Source organism: Cryptomeria japonica, chromosome 4 (assembly GCF_030272615.1).
Source record: "Cryptomeria japonica chromosome 4, Sugi_1.0, whole genome shotgun sequence".
Lineage (NCBI taxonomy): Eukaryota > Viridiplantae > Streptophyta > Pinopsida > Cupressales > Cupressaceae > Cryptomeria > Cryptomeria japonica.
In genome coordinates this window covers 216,717,930-216,732,933 of record NC_081408.1, presented here as the reverse complement: position 1 = coordinate 216,732,933, position 15,004 = coordinate 216,717,930, and the positions used below count along the sequence as shown (strand labels likewise).

The 15,004-nt window shown below is 36.3% G+C and overlaps 1 pseudogene; it reads left to right on the top strand.

Annotated features, from left to right (window-relative positions):
• Nucleotides 1-1,249: 1,249 nt before the first annotated feature.
• LOC131875030 (UDP-glycosyltransferase 86A1-like) lies at nucleotides 1,250-13,147 on the top strand (annotated as a pseudogene).
• Nucleotides 13,148-15,004: the final 1,857 nt, after the last annotated feature.

Here is a 15,004-nt window from a genome sequence, read left to right as displayed (position 1 = left end):
TATCATCTGATAGTGAAAAACCATCAGGGTGCTCAATATAAACTTCCTCATCAGGATCCCCATTCAAGAATGCACATTTAACATCCATTTGATAAACCTTGTAGTTTTTATTAGCAGCATAGGCAAGAAATAATCTTACAGCTTCAATCCTAGTTGTAGGTGCAAACGTTTCTCCATAATCAATTCCTTCCTTCTAAGATTATCCTTTACAAACCAATCTAGCCTTATTCCTTATAACTTGACCATCCTCATTCAATTTATTTCTAAAACCCCATTTTGTTCCAATAACATTTTTATTTTTAGGTCGGGGAATCAAAGTCCATATGTTATTTTTCTCAATCTGATCTAATTCTTCTTCCATAGCTTTTCACCAAAATTCATCTTTACATGTCTCAATTACTGATACTGGTTCAACTTGTAAAATTAAACATACCTCATTAGTTGTCAGTCTTTTTCTTGTCATCAGTCCATTGCTCGTATCCCCAATGATTTGATCTTCAGAATGATTCAATCTCAAAACCATTCAGTATCCATTTAGCAACAGTAGCACATGAATTGCTCATTTAAAATTTGCAAAATCAAAACAAGTGGCTAAGCATGCAAAAGTTGCCTCAACAACACGACATAAAATATCCTCTTTATTGACGTCGAGCAACCCCACATTTGGTGAACCAGAGAACTCATAATCTAAGAAAATAAAATAAAATATCATTTTATCTTAGGGGAAAGAACCTAGTAGTTGTGCACCCTAAATTCACACTTCTCAAAATCCTACTTGGAAATTTCAAATCACTCTTATTTTTTTACAGCAGCTTACTTGGCAAGTCCCCTGCTTATAACTAAGGTTTTAAGGCCACATCATCAAATATGATGCCACATCAGCATGTTTTTTGCCAAAGTGTCCAAAACAGCGCCCAAAAAAAGTGAGACCAATAGGCATGCAAAAGAGACCCCAATAGTTGTGCAGTTGACATGGCATCACCCGATTGGTTACTTTTTACAATATTAGTACATTTCTTGACAACTATTGGTACATTTCCTAACAAATGTTGGTACATTTCCTAACGAAAAATGATATTTTTTGTTTCAAACAATAGGTTTTATTTGTTCAATTTTTGGAACTATCAACAACCCTCACAACAATTGGTACATGCTCAACTACTGAGTCCTTTCCCCTATATTATAATCATTTATCGTGCTTTTTTTTTTTTTTTTTAGAATACGTATTATGTTGTTCAGCCACCTCAGAATGCTACATCATACGAAGGCACTTATACGGTTAAGCCTTGTGAGAGGAAATACATCACACAGAAGACAATACATTTCTTTCTCGGCTTCTTTGGATAGCAAAGAAAAATGGCTGCGCATGCAGTACTTGTCCCATTTCCAGGGCGAGGCCACATCAATCCCATGATGCATCTTGCCAGAAAGCTTGCCTCTCATGGAATCTCTGTTACTCTCGTGCTCACTGAGTATTGGCACAAAATCATCACAGAGACCGAGGACGATGATTTATCCCATGCCCAAAAGCTTGGCCTCGATATTCAGGCCGCCCTCATTCCAACATGGAAACTCATGTCAGCGAGCTTCTAACAAACCTCAAAAGCTCGGTAACCACCCCGTCCTGCATAGTGTATGACACTTTCCTCAGATGGGCGGTACCCCTAGCGAAAAGACATGCTCTACTCTCTGTAGCACTGTGGCCAACGTCCGTCACGAATTTCTCCATCATGTACCATTCGGACTTGGGTAAGGGAAAAACCAAGAAGACTTAGTAGTTAAATTATTTTGGGGCTTGACAGAGGAAAACACAGAACAGATCATTTTTTATTTGTTGTTGCAGTTGGGTTGCAAGACTGCATAGATTATATTCCCGGTGTGCCTTCGTTAAAACCGGTGGATCTTTCAAGCTCGATTCTATCTCCTTCTCCTGTCAGCAACGAGATTTTGAAGAGTATTATAGATGCAAGAGACACAGATTGGGTTGTTTGGAATTCTTTCTACGCCTTGGAAACTAAAGCAATCGATGCCCTGCTTCACAAAACCCCTGTGCAGAGTGTGGGCCCCATGAACATGCCCTCTGCCCACTGGGGAGACGGGAAGGGCTTTGACGGGAAGGGCTTTTCACAATGCAGTGAATGGCTGGATTCGAAACTGGCATTGTCGGTCATATACGTTTCCTTCGGTAGCTTTGTTCAGGTTTCAAGAGCTCAATGTAGATCAGGGAATTGAAAATCATCAAAACAATAGCAATTAGGACAACCACAAAACCTAAAGCTCCTATGGAAGCAATCCTAATCCAATCAATGAAGACATAAAGACAAGATATTCAAATCAAATGAAATTGAAACAAACCGACGCAGATATCTCCTTCATGTGGCTCCATTGTTCTTCTTTCACCTTCAAATTTGATGTGGATCTCACCTACAAGTGCAAAATGCAAGTGGAAAGCAAGTTGCTGAGAGATGAAATTTGTAGCATAAGGTTACTTGAAAATCTGATTGATCTCCCCTTTTCATTGAAGAAAATCATCCAATTTGTAAACAAATTGGAGAGAGGACAAGATTAGCATGAAGAGATTTGAAAGGAAATTCAAATCAAGAATGGCAAAATTATGACAAATGTATGACAATTTCTATGCAAGGTGTATGACAAATTATGACAAATTATGACAAGTTGCTATGCAAGATGTATGACAACTTATGACAAGATTGAAATAGAAATTAGGAATTAGGAGAATTTAGCAAATTAGAAAATTGAGGAAAAAGATGAAATAGAAATTAGGTGAATTAATTAATAGGTTTTCATCCATTAATTAATTCATGAAAGAAACCTAGGACTAAATAAATAGATTTATTTAACCCACAAAGAAGAAGAAAAGGATTAAATGAACAAATCATAAAACCCTAGAAATAAGAGGACAAGGAATTAGGTCAAGACAACAAGAAATTAATGTAGGTTCGATCATGATTCTAATTGACAAAGGACCAATGTTGATAAATGATTGAGATTGGTTGACAAAAACCAATGACAAATTGACCAAGATTGACAAGGAGATCAAATTGATAGGCGCCAATTGACGAGGAACAATGACTAATCGATCCAAATTGACATGATTGAAAAAGACAAGGATCGATGACGAATCGATCGCAAAATGACAAGATTGACAAATTGATAATTGCAAATGATTACTAACAAGCTAAAGATGATTGAAAGATTGACAAGAGGACAAAACCCTAATTCTATCATCAATTAGGATTGATGATGTCCAAAATGATGACTAACAAGCTAAAGATGACTAAAGATTGCTATCGACAAGACCTAATTCAAAAACGAGAAAAATGAGGAATGCAGAAGAAAGACTCAATGCTCGCAAATGATAAAGACCAAGTGCGCAACATAGAAGAAATGTTAATGCAATGCAAGAACCCTAAAATAAGGCAATGCGCAAATGTTAAAGTATGACTCCACAAGCGTTGACCATTTTTAGACGTCTACATTTTGCCCCTCTTTGAAACAATGTGATTCTAAGCGTTGTTTTAAAGAACAATAATGAAAATTCCCTAGACAATAACAATGACATATGCATGCCCCCTCAAGGAATTGACTAGAAAAATCTAGAAAAGAGGCCAAGTGATCGATAAGAATGACAGAAGACGATAGGTTCAAACAGATCAAAAATCGAAGGTCGGATGCACAAAAGACAAGCACTGGAAGGCGCAAAAGACCATGACCATCATAAGATGGAGAGCATGCACGTCCATCTAGATACTGACAAAGATCTATATAGGAGACAAGGAGAAGAAAAAGAGTTCATTTGCACTGGCCAAAGTGGAGGAGTTGTTGCTCAAGAAAAAGGACCCTTGTAGAGAGATGGCGAACATTTTAATGGCAGATCACTTTAGGGAACGTGTACGCACCTATAGATGACCGGACGATGTCGGAACAGTGGTATGTAGCTCAAAAACCCATATGTTCAATTTCATGAATTTTGCTTGATTGCGGGACATTGCGGGGCCCATAGCGGAGGGAAAAATGCAGATCTGCGCCTGTGTGGAGATGTTATGCACCTGTGTAAAGATGTTATGCGCCTGTGTAAGGTACACAAGCGCAGCTTGATGCTGCACAAGCGCAAGACAGTGTGCACAAGCGCAATTGTGCACTTATGACCGAACTAGACCGAATGGACTGCCAAGACTGACGGAAAAAATGTTAGTAAGAAGAAATTAGACAAAGGACAGTTAGAGATGAAGGAAAACTTGCTTTCACAAATGCACATAAGTAGGTGAGAACCTTTATTTATTGTAACAAAGCGGATGCAGAGCATCATGGCATTGAAGGCCAGAGCTGGAACGCAACCTCTTTTGCAAAAGATAGAGACATCGCACACAAGGAATGAGTGAAGCATCCTAGAGTGCATACATCAAGGGTCGAGGTATGTGCGGTGTTCACAAAGCAAACATACTTATCACAGACACCCAATGATATAGTTGCCCCAATTTATGACAAACGTTCCACAAACAGCAAACACAACAAAAAAAAGGAAATGGACCATGAACCATCCCGGTCACTCTAAATCACTCAGTGACATCATCGAGCAACATAGGAACATGATCGAAGCCAAAGATAAATCAGTAAAAAGATAAGAGCACAAATTCAACCAATTCAAACAAACAGTTTGATCGTCATTGTCAAAAGTGGAAAACAAGAATGATCATGCTGTCTGGTTTCAGGGAATGTGGTACCCCGTCGAAGACAGGACACAGTTTGATTTTGAGTATACCACACCCTATATAAGACCCATGATAATGTTGACAAGGACCAATGGTAATGTTGATCCTATTTGGATTGATGTGACAACTGTAATCAGGTTGAATGCTTGCTTGGTCGAACAATTTATCTGTTAATGCATGATTTCATTAAAGCACAATGTTTGATTGATTGTCGTTGGATGTATGCTCAACGATCTGTCTATGCACAAAGGGGACCATTTATTGACAAAATGCAAAATGCCAAAGAAATTGTTTTTGGGTTTTGATGTTTTTCACTTTGTAGGAATTTCGAGTTTTTTACAATTTTTTTCTTCATTTTTCAGGACTTTATTTGACTTTTTAGGGATTTTTTTCATGACATTATTTTATTTTTAGGGATTTTTCAGGACATTATATGATTTTTAGGGATTTTTTCAGGACATTATATGAATGTTTTTGAATTATTTCGGGACATTTTTTGATGTTTTTTTGGATTATTTCAGGACATTTTTTGATTTTTATGATTTTGCCCCCAGTGTCTAGCAAGGCAAGGAATATGACAAGTGAATAAATAGGCTTTCTAAAATGATGGTGGAAAGAAGGAAGACAAAGACCTTTTATCATGGGGACAATACGGATGCAATTTTCAAGGGCTATTGCGTAATGGGACAAGAGACTGGATATGACAATGTAAAGTAGTGACATGGCATGAGGGACATGTCAAGAGGTTTTTGAAACCATGTTTAAATTTTGCGTCCTTATGTTAGATCAAGATCAAGGAATGAAAAAGAGTGTATGGATAGGATAAGCATGACCAAGAATGGATAAGGGACATGGATTGAAGGTCGGGGTAGGCTAAGGGATAGTGGCAAAAAGTTGCAATAAGCTAGGGAATATGGATGAAAGGTTATAATAAGAAAATGGATAAAGACCAAAAGCTATGATGGACTAAAAGCTGTAAACAAGATGCATGATGCTCATGACGATCCTCAGCCTTGTCAAGATCAAAGGTAGAAAGGGAAACTGGACATGAGGGATAATAGGATATGAAGGGTAATAATAGGGGTTTGATAGGATAATGAAACAATGAAGGACAAAAGGATATGATAAGATAAAACCTGTCCCTAAGTACGGTATGCAAGAAGTTCATAGATTACTCATGATGCCTGTTTGCCAAGTTTTCATCACGGTACTTGCCCAAGGCACCTATTTGCCAAGTTTTCACCTGTGGACAAATTATTTTTGCTTTACTTTTTTTTCTTTTGTCTTTTTTTTTCACTTATTTTTTTGTATTTTGACTTTTTCAATAGAAGATGGACACGTGATAGGGGATGGAAGAAGGACTCAAGCGTCTTTTTGTTTGGATAGTAGCCTTGAAAAAAAATGGACCATGACCTTTAAAAGTATGCTCAAAGACATTGGTAGGATAAGGACATGGAAAAAGAGATGAAACTAAGACAAGGATTTATGCAAAGGATGGGATCAAAGGGATCGAAGGATGGAAAATATGCATTGGATAATGGATAGGGTATTGGAAGAATTGGGCTTCAGTGGAAGGAAATGTTGGCAAGATCACCATTGGAACACACCTTGAGGGGTGATGGACTGATGGAGGAAGAGTGGGTTTTGGATATGGAGATTTTGATGAAGGAATAGCTAGGGATTTGCAGACATAAGGGCCCAAAACGGATGAAGAAGGTGATGGAGGGACAAATTTGAGGGGTTGGATGGAGGAATAGCAACTTTGGATGCCAAGTTGGATGTTTCTTTAGGCTTTTGTGCTTCAAGGAGCCGCTTAGGGATCCACATGGTTTTTTATTTTTCATGCTTTTGTGGTTCATTGGAGTGCATTGCTTGCACAAGGGATTTAGGAACCCATATATATTTTGAATTTTGTTTTTGAGCAATGGGCCTTTGTGACCTTTTGGATTTTTCCTTTTCTTTTTGGATCATATTTTTCTTTTCTTTGACATGTTGATTAGATTGGACATGTTGATCCTTGAATACATGTGGATTTCTAGACTTATGACTTTTATACTTGGCATCCAAATTGCTTTGAGGGGGAAAGGAATGCATGGATGGATATGAATGAAATGGAGTTCTTTTGGATGGATGAAATTTACTCAAGGATTTGTGCCTTTGCTGACCTTGCATAGAGGATGAAGGAATATAAGGACCTAAGATGGATGGAAAGTATCATGGGGAAGGTGTACGTTTTGATTTTGATGGAGGGATACCAACGTCTTGAGACTGAGTTGTGTAGACATGACCCTTAAGATCTTCTTTGATATGGAGGGGTTCTTTCTCATGAAGGTCTACCCCTTTTCCTTTATGAATATTTTGACATGTAGGATACTTTGTGCTTTTAGAGGAAGATGCAAGTCCATTATTAGGTGGATATGATATGAGAGAAATAATGAGATCTTGAAGTGGATCAGATTGCACCAAAGTGGAAGAACCCATTATGCATGTCGAGGGTTCATGAACATCTTGCACTGACACATTAGAATCATGAGGGGGATTAGGATCATGAGGGGGACTAGGATTGTGTAGTGGACATGGTTCAATGACAGGCTCTTCAAGAGATGGAACGGGAAAAATAATGGGATCATCAAAAGAAATACGATCTTGGAGTGTATATGGAGCATTAAGACAAGGAGATGGAGGAACAAAAGGATGTTGTGGAGGATTTAAAGGAATAATTTGATCTTGACAAGGAGGAAGATCATTGGAATCCTCTTTAAAATTGCTTTGTGCTGGACTTTTAATGGGATCATCATAAAGGATGGAAAGGATATCTTGATCTTTCTTAGGAAGTGGAATGCCAATGGGATTTGAAAGGATGTTTTTTTTCATAAAATGGAAGGGGATTGTTTGGGATTGGATGGACTGGGATATCTTGATCTTGCTCGGGGAATGGAGTGTTAATAGGACTTTGGATAGGATGGACAAGAATAGGGGAATCATCGTGAGTGTCTGGGAACATGGGGTCCTGGTCAACAATTGGATGGGATGATAAGGTTTCGGGATCTTGATCTTGATCTTTTTTAAGACACATTTCTTCATGCTCTAAATTATCCTCTTGACATGGGGTTGGACTTTGGATATGCATGGGGGATTCTGACAAGGGAACAATGTTTTGGCATGAAGGAAATGCTCTTTGAACATTTGTGATGGATTTTGGCAAGGAATCAATGCTTGAACATGAGGAAGAGGGACTTTGAATGGGGTCCTCTAAAATAGGTAATGGCAATAAAGTGCATGGTTGCATTGGGTCTAGTATTTCTGAAACATGACAAGGATGTGCATCATGAATTGGATTATCTAGGCAATCAATTATGGATAGCCCTTGGATAATTTCATCCTTGGGTGTATTATTTGATGAGGACAATATGGAAGGTTCTTGTGAAACTTCTAAAGGTGTAGGGATAGATGCCACTGGAGAGTCAATTTGTTTGTAGGGGGATGAGGCATTACTAGACATAAGTGTATTATTTTGATCTTCCTCAAAGAACTCACTTGGTAATTTCCTTAAGATCCTTGCAATAAGGTCACCTTTCTTTCGAGGTTTTGACATAGTTGTATCTGGAATTTGAACTTGTTTGGAAAGGAGTTGGTTCTGGTCTGATGTCATGTTTTGATTTCAAACTAGATGTTGATCAAATTGGTTTGACATGTTCAAAATTTGGCTTGGTGCATGTTGCAAGTTTTATTTTTGAATTTGTGATTGTAGTTGTTGATACTGAGTTTTTTGTCGATAATTAATAGTTGGTTGGACATATTGTTGAAATTGGACCATTGGTTGTGCTGGTTGTATATGTTGGACCATTGGTTGTGTCTGTTGAAAATGTCGGAACTATTGAACAATTGGTTGTGATGGTTGAAAATGTGATTGATAGTAAACACCTTCTTGTTCTTGTTGTGGAGGCACATAATGTTGTTGTCTCTTTTCTTGAAATTGTTTCATCATCTCTATTTGTGAGAGGAGAGCTGATATGTTTGATTGTTCAATAAGAGATCTTACATCAATTGGCTCAAAGTTTGGGTTTGGACCTTGAAATTTTTTAAATGTTTTGGACATTTGGGATCTAATCTTCTCACTATTTTTCACCTTTTGTTCAATGATCTTTGTTTCTCGAGCTAGTTTCTCCTCTAGTTTTCATATTTGGAGACTTGTTTCATCATAAAATGTTTGACCAATATTGCCATGTTGTTGGGTTGGATATAGTTGTGAAAGAGTTTGTTCCTCATGTAATGTTTGAGTTTGAATTTCATGTTGCAGGTTCAGTTGATTCTAGTCAAAAGGTGTATTTTCCCTTGGCGTTGGTGAAACACTCCCATATCCCGGTTTCATGGGTACAAACACTGGCTCATTTAATGGAGGTGGTCCAAGTTGAACCATTCCATATTGTGGTAATGATGTGTTTGAGGAACCTTCAATTTGTAATGTTTGACTAGGTTGAAAATGTGAGTTTGATACGTTGTCAATGGGTTGATATGTTGGTTCGCCCATCTTCTTGGATTTTGACCTTGTTTCAATAGGCATGTCACTATGCAAATGCAATATCTTTGGGATTTTTTTTTATTTTAAAAGGATGATGTATGATATGCAACTAAATGCAACCTAAATAGATGGAAATGTAATCTATGACAAGAATGCAACCTATGTTTTTGTTGTTTTTCAAGGTTTGGACAAACTTTTTAGAATGCAAACCTAAAGACTCAACCTTGGGAAGTTGAAATGAAGCGAAGACCTTAAAGGACAAAGGACCAAATGACAATAGGACAAATTGACAATGTCTCACCTATATGCTTGGATGCTGATCTAGGTTTGACAAAAATGATATTAATTATGAAAGGACAAATTTTAGACAAGGTCAAGACTCCCTAACAACAACTTAGGGTATCATCCAAAATTTTGATTTTTTAAGTTTGACAAATCAAATTTTTAAGACTAAATGCAAGAGGGCAATGATTATGACAATGACTTAGGATATGACATGAAAATGATCTAAGGACATGATATGACAAGATGAAGCCAGGACAAGATGACAATACAATGATAAGGATATGCGAAGACCAATGACTTGGAATATGCAAAATGCAACCTATGAAAGACCTAATTTTAGCATGACAAGGATAATGCACGAATGTCACCTAAATGGAAATCTAGCTTTGATATGACAATGAAATGAAAACTTAGGGAAATGATTTTGAACCTAAGTGCAAAATGAGGACGCTTGCAATGAAAAGGACTAAAAATGAAGGGAGATAACAATATGCACTAGGAGCTAAGTTGGACTATGCAAAACCTAGCCTAAAGTGACATGAATTTTGAAACAAAGATATTCAATGTTTTGACAAGCCATGTTCAAATGTTGGATGAATACTTGGACAAATTTGGACTTCTGTTTGGATTTTGTTTTGAATTGAAGGTTGTTGATTTTGAAAACCCAAGTTGATTATGAGCACTTTTGAAAGTTTATTTTTTATTTAACTTTTGACAATCACGGAAGACAAAATGTTTGTTTGACTTTGACTCAAGACAATCAAGCACATTCACAACAAATCCTATAGCTAGCAAGGGCAATATCTGTTGAATCCTCTAACCATAAAATACAACACTTAGCCAGATAGCCAGACGCTTGGTAGCACTGGCTCCCCCTTACAGTGCACTCACTTCTCGGGCATACCAAGCTTCGAGTTCAAGGGGCATCACTTCCCAAGAACTTGCTATCTCTAACTGAGGAGTACATGAGAGGTGTCTTCGGCATGCACATATCACAACGCTTGAGCCAACAGATAGAAGGATTTTGGCATCTAAAAACAAGACATTCTAGTAAGGGCATTTGTTCGGGTGGGTATTAATCCGGTGAATAAATCATCGCAATACCATTCCAGCACCCGTTGTCTACAACTTTCATTGCATCCACAGTTATTTAGAGTGGTTTGGAAGAGCTTGGCTTTAGCCTGTCACCACTTTGGGTTGTTCCCTCTCACATATGCCTGTGCGAAGTGCCAGGCAAATCAGGAGGCAGGCCCAATTCTAAGGGTTAAAACATGCAATCGAATTAAAAACAGACAAAGCATGCATGGTGTTCATTAACTTTTAAGAAGTGAAATGTGCAACTACTTTAAAAATTGCAAGCAAGATGTTTTAATGAGAGTCTTTGACCACATCCTGCATAAGATTTGTTAGTAGTTGCATTTTTAGTCTTCGTCACACGTAACACCAAGATGCTGCACAGAGAATTAGCACCAAAGAAAAAACCAAAATGCAAGAAATAGAATGAAAACAAACAAATTTGTGAGTAAAAACAACTGATTTCACCTCTATTTCTGGCCTTGCGCAGGCGCAGAATGCCTCAATACAGGCACAGAAAACTCAAACACAGGCACATAAAACTCAAACACAAGCACATAAAACTCAAACACAGGCACAGAAAACGTCAACACAGGTGCAAAAGTGTCCAGAAAGCTCCGAGTCACCTTGTTTCTTGAGTTTTTTACCTGCAAACAGCTCAAAAGCACTCAAAACATAGTTAAGGGGTTAGTTCATGTCGGGTTCACCAAAAAATGTAGATCAGGAAATTGAAAATAATCAAAACAATAGTAATTAGGACAACCACAAAACCTAAAGCTGCTATGGAAGCAATCCTAATCCAATCAATGAAGACATAAAGACAAGATATTCAAATCAAATGAAATCGAAACAAACCGACGTAGATATCTCCTTCATGTGGCTCCATTGTTCTTCTTTCACCTTCAAATTTGATGTGGATCTCACCTACAAGTGCAAAATGCAAGTGGAAAGCAAGTTGCTGAGAGATGAAATTCGTAACATAAGGTTACTTGAAAATCTGATTGATCTCCCCTTTTCATTGAAGAAAATCATCCAATTTGTAAACAAATTGGAGAGAGGACAAGATTAGCATGAAGAGATTTGAAAGGAAATTCAAATCAAGAATGGCAAAATTATGACAAATGTATGACAATTTCTATGCAAGGTGTATGACAAATTATGACAAATTATGACAAGTTGCTATGCAAGATGTATGACAAATTATGACAAGATTGAAATAGAAATTAGGAATTAGGAGAATTTAGCAAATTAGAAAATTGAGGAAAAAGATGAAATAGAAATTAGGTGAATTAATTAATAGGTTTTCATCCATTAATTAATTCATGAAAGAGACCTAGGACTAAATAAATAGATTTATTTAACCCACAAAGAAGAAGAAAAGGATTAAATGAACAAATCATAAAACCCTAGAAATAAGAGGACAAGGAATTAGGTCAAGACAACAAGAAATTAATGTAGGTTCGATCATGATTCTAATTGACAAAGGACCAATGTTGATAAATGATTGAGATTGGTTGACAAAAATCAATGACAAATTGACCAAGATTGACAAGGAGATCAAATTGATAGGCGCCAATTGACGAGGAACAATGACTAATCGATCCAAATTGACATGATTGAAAGGACAAGGATCAATGACGAATCGATTGTAAAATGACAAGATTGACAAATTGATAATCGCAAATGATTACTAACAAGCTAAAGATGATTGAAAGATTGACAAGAGGACAAAACCCTAATTCTATCATCGATTAGGATTGACGATGTCCAAAATGATGATAAATGAGCATGCACCATGATGCGACAGGATAAGATCGACCAACATCATGACTCAAGATTGCTATCGACAAGACCTAATTCAAAAGAGAGAAAAATGAGGAATGCAGAAGGACTCGATGCTTGCAAATGATAAAGACCAAGTGCGCAACATAGAAGAAATGTTAATGCGACGCAAGAACCCTCAAATAAGGCAATGCACAAATGTTAAAGTATGACTCCACAAGCGTTGACCATTTTTAGATGTCTACACTCAGATAAGGGAAATAGCAATGGGTCTTATGCAGAGTGGCTATTGTTTTGTGTGGGCACTTCGGCCAGATAAAGAGGCGTCTCATGTCTGGGAAATGTTGCCGGATGGATATTTGGAGCAGTGCAAAGAGCAAGGCTTAGTTGTGCCCTGGTTTAGGCGAGGGGAGATTCTTTCACATCCTTCGATAGGAGGGTTTTTCAGCCACTGTGGATGGAACTCCATTATGGAGAGCATTTTAGAGGGTATTCCCATACTGGGATTTCCTATTGGGATGGATTAGTTTACAAATTGTAAGTTTCTTGTGGACGAATGGGAGTTCGGCTTGAGAGGGAGGTGTAGATAGGATGAAAATAGGATTATAGAAGCAGAAGAGATTTCTAGAAAGGTGAAAGTGTTGATGGAAGGGGAGGAGAGCGTTCGATTGAGAGGAGTCGTTGAGAGATTTAGAGAGCTTGCCAAAGAGGAAGTCACCAACGGACTGTCTGCAACTAATCTGAAACTACTGGCCGACAAGTTGAAAGAGTTCAAATGCCCAAGTAAGGAATAGTAGTAGATTAAGTCATTTGAGATTTTAAGCAATTTGCCTTCTCCAATCTATCCACTATTTTCCTTTTTTATTAGTCAGCAGCGAAGCGAAACAATCAGTCGATATTTAATGCCAACGAATCTTCTAGCTTTCAAAATGTGTGGTGCAATGCCTTACCTTATTTTAATTATGATCAATATTTGTACCATATATATCTTTTATTCTAAAATTACTTTTATTTTTAGTGTTATTTATACTAAAATTTACATAGAATTGTTAATTTGCATAATCTTTTGATAAATTTTAACATTTTTTATTTAATATATAAATTTTATCTTAAATATAGAAATTAATATTTGTATGTTCTTTTAAATTAAAATAAAATCAACTCAATCATTCTCAAATAAATTTGTTTATATTCAATACTTTTCAAATGATACAAAATTACACAACTCTTTTGAAAACTCTTGCATAAATAAGTAAAAAATATTTTAGATGCATTCTTTTCCATCCATATACAAACCTGAAAATTCAAATTTTATGCTAAATCATATATATAATTTAATTAATTTGAATTAATATATATATTTACTTGCACTTGTGAATGTTAAAATGATATGTTATTCTAAGGAAAGAAAGTGTGATGAAATAGAAGTCCATGGAAATTTAAAACTTGCATTAAACAAATTATTTGGACAAAGTATGGACATCAATTATAAATGATTAAGATGGAACTTACCATCCAGAGTAGTTGTGGTGCAAAAAAGAAAGGCACAAGACAAAACAAATTTCTTTTAAATAAGCATAAAAAAGATTTGGTGGAAAGGCTTTCAAAAACATTCAAAGATGAGTACAATTTTTGTGATGCAAAAGAGAAGGAAAGTTGTCATAATTATAGGATAAATAATGATAAGGATATACAAAACCATAAATAGATATCTGTAGGAAACATATATTTTTTTAATATTATATTTTTTTCATATATACAAAATTATAAATAAATTATAATTAATTCTATTAAATTTAATCTAACTAATAATAATATATTGCTAAATTGATCATTACTAGCATGTTTATATTTTAAAACTCAATATAAAAGTTGTTCAGGGATATCAATTTGAAAATTGCCTACAAATTCAAGACCAATTCTAATATACATATACCAAAATTGAACACACATGTTTTTGGTATTGCTGTTGATTATCCGAACCCCATGACAATCCTACATCAACAAAAACCAAAATTATCATATATTCTAAATTAGAAAATACATGCAAAATTGTATTTTGATAAAATTGTACCTCCCATATCTCTACCACGAATCACTCTCAGCTTGACCCATTCTCAATCTTAGAGGTCTCATATCTTCCTAATCTTTGTTGATAACTAATCTTAGATGTTGAGGGTTGAAGTTCAAGCATATAGCATAATTGGTACTAAAATAAAATTGTATATCAAAACCTATGATCCTAATGGGGTGATGTAGTATAACATATTAATGATCAGAGTTTGGGGTTGCCATACAAAAGGCTTGTAACCTAGTGTTTGTATCGGGGAGTTTTGGTTTGGATTAAAGGTATGATGGTAAGAAGTGTTTGTAACAAAAGTGAAAAAAAGAGTTAGGGTTAAAAGAAAGGGATGCTAATACTGAAGGGAAAGCTTGATATTGGAGCCACATGAATAAGGAGAAAGGTGGAGTTGGGAGAAAAGGAATGTTGGGATGATAAATTTTGATGTTTTGATAGGAATAATGAAAAGGGTAGAATTTGGATGAAAGGAATGTTAGGATGGAAAACTATGAAATTTTGAAAACTTGCACACACAAAATTGAACAT